The sequence below is a fragment of the Eumetopias jubatus genome, unplaced genomic scaffold (assembly GCF_037043125.1).
Source record: "Eumetopias jubatus isolate StellerSeaLion01/CBP00866 unplaced genomic scaffold, mEumJub1_p1.0 scaffold_2, whole genome shotgun sequence".
NCBI classification, from domain to species: domain Eukaryota; kingdom Metazoa; phylum Chordata; class Mammalia; order Carnivora; family Otariidae; genus Eumetopias; species Eumetopias jubatus.
Window position 1 is genome coordinate 10,366,451 of NW_028274808.1, and position 2,832 is coordinate 10,369,282.

A 2,832-nucleotide genomic window follows, 5' to 3' on the forward strand; every position below is an offset into this window, starting at 1 on the left:
TGATATCAGAGCTGAAATCAAGGTGTTGGCTGAGCAGAGTTTTTGTCTAGAAGTTCTAGCAAAGAATCGACTTCCAAGCTCATTCTGGTTTTTGGATGAATTTAGTTCCTTGTAGATATAGGAATGCAGTCCCATGTCATTTCAGGTTGTCAGCCAAGGCCTGCTCTCAGCTCCAACATAATGCCCTGTCTGTGGTCCTTTTCACCTTTAAGCCTGAGTGGTACACCATAACCTTATAGTGCTTCTGATTTCTCACTTGCTATGTCTCTGACCTCTAGATCCAGATTTAACATTAGGTCAAGCACACATAGATGATCACTCTCTCATAAGGTCAACTGACTTGGGACCTCATTTGCCTCTGCAATAATCCCTTCACAGCACCAACTAAATTAGCGCTTGAGTTGAATAAGTTCAAAAATGCATATATGGACCTGGAACTGGGAATCTTGGGAACTATCTTAGAATTCTGTCTTCTACACCCACCAATCTGTGTTTTAACAAGCTCTCTTGATTCTGAAGCATGTTAAATGTTGAGAACCAAAGCTCTAGCTCTTAGTTTTCTCTCTGTCTCCCTTCCCTCTCTCTCACTCTTTATTTATATTAGTCTTTTTTTTTCTTACAAAATGGTGAAGGACTTAATCTCTGTGGCTCACAGGTGTATCCACATGTACTCTCTATCCCGGAGATATTTCATCTAGTTGGCCATGGAATGCTCTTAAGTTAGCAGCTCATGCAGATAATATGAGATAGGGCTAACTACTAAAGCTAGTATTACTCTTGAAAAGCAAATTTCATTTCTAAACCTCTTAATTTTAGAAACTTACACAAAATGTAACTAATATTGTTTCTAAAATAAATGAATAAGTTAACAAATGAAGCATGAATATAACCATAATGCTCAATTGCTAAAAAAAAAATTGCAATCCATTAACCCTCAATTATAGTTCCTTTGTCTGAGACTCAAACTGATAAAAGTTGTACTATCTGGAACTTTAGGTGAAAGGGAAATTTGTTATATGAAATATCAGTAATTAAATGAGTTCACTTAGACATGACCACATCAATTTTGCTTACTTTTCATTGACCAAAGAAAGTTTCATAGCCATACCTAATTTCAAATGGCAAGGAAGATGTCTTCCATGTGTCCAGAAGGTTCACTGCGGTAGTATGTGTGTGTGTGTGTGTGTGTGTGTGTGTGTATGTATAGGGGAGATAGAAGTGAGTGTATGTATGTCTATGAGAAAATAAATATCTTTTAATTATGTCAGAAAACCTAAATTTCTCTTGACACTCCCATTATATTCTAGAATGTCAGGACAAAAATAAGGGAAAGAAAGTTTGTGATTCTAGAAAGTAAGAGGGGAATAGATTTCAACTTCCCCATGACATATAATCAGTCCTAAACTCTGAAGTTTGGACAGTTCGGGTATGGCTAAAAAATACTGTAGGAACAAACCTAGAAAATGCTATTTCATATTTGTTAAATATTACCTAATTATAGCTACTCTTAAAATTAGTATATGTCCATTAGTTATTTTTGTCATTTTTTTTTAGTTTTATGGTTTTATTAACACAAATATGACATGCACAACAAGTTGTCTATTCATTTTCTTCACTGCACAGCCTGGTCTTGGCATTGGTGACTCTGATTGCCAGGTGGGCTGCTCTTTCCACAACAGCTTTGCGGTTCTTGGAAGAGACATTGTGAGCAATCTCTGTACAGTAAGATTTGTTGCACATCAGCAGCACGTCAAGCTCCTTGACATTGTGCACTAAGAACTTCTGAAAGCCACTGGGCAACATGTGCTTTGTTTTCTTGTTGCTCTTGTAACCAATGTTAGGCATCAAGATCTGGCCCTTGAATCTTCTGCGTGCCCTATTGTCAATACCTCTGGGTTTCTGCCAGTTGTGCTTAATTTTGACATATTTGACTGGTGCTGGATGAATTTCTTGGTTCTCTTTTTAATGATCTTGGGCTTCACCAGATGTCTGAGTGCAGCCATGATGCCCACTAACAGAGGGCTGCCACCTCCACAGGCAGAGCCAAGGAAGAGAGCCATTAGTTATTTTTTAATCAAAACACATACATTTTTTGATGTAGATGAGATGTGGAAGTCTGTTTATGTTTACTACTTGGACAAATTAATGTACACATATAGAATCTGTTAAAAGTATTCTCCCTTCCTTGAACCAAGGCATGATTACAATGGTTGAGGCATCAAAAACTGATTCTCAGATGGTTTTGTCAAAACAGCTTAAGCAATTTTTCATTTTTCTCAACTCTAGTTCACAGTCTATTACAAGACTGAAAATGGAGACACTAAAAGAAGAATAGGAGTTCAAGATCAACAGCAATGCCAGGGTATATTGGAGCTGCCATAATTCTATAATCTTTTCATTAACAAAACTGAGAATCTTGCTTGGAGCCTACTGAAAGTAAAGATTTTAGTGGTAAAAGTGAGAGATGGAGTCTGGATACTTCTACTGAATAGGCATGAAGCCTGGAAAATCAGTTCAATTTGACTGTGCAAATATAGAAGTGGTATTTGGTTTGATTTAGAAAAGAGCTTAATGCCCAAGTCATCATTTAGTGAGAAAAAAATTCTCCATCTCTATTGAATTCCAGGAAGTTCTTGGAGTTTCTCACTGTTATATTGATATTTATACTCCCAGTAGACATTACACCATGTTATTTTTTTCATTTTTTTTAAATTTAAACTCAATTAATTAACATATAATATATTATTGGTTTCTGAGGTAAAGAGTGATTCATGAGTCTTGTTTAATGCCCAGTGCTCATTATGTCACGTACCTTCCTTAATGTCTATCACC

At 36.4% G+C, this 2,832-nt stretch overlaps 1 pseudogene; it reads right to left on the reverse strand.

The window, feature by feature from the left end:
• Positions 1 to 1,612: 1,612 nt before the first annotated feature.
• LOC114206234 (large ribosomal subunit protein eL32 pseudogene) lies at positions 1,613 to 2,003 on the reverse strand (annotated as a pseudogene).
• Between the last annotated feature and the right edge of the window lie 829 nt (positions 2,004 to 2,832).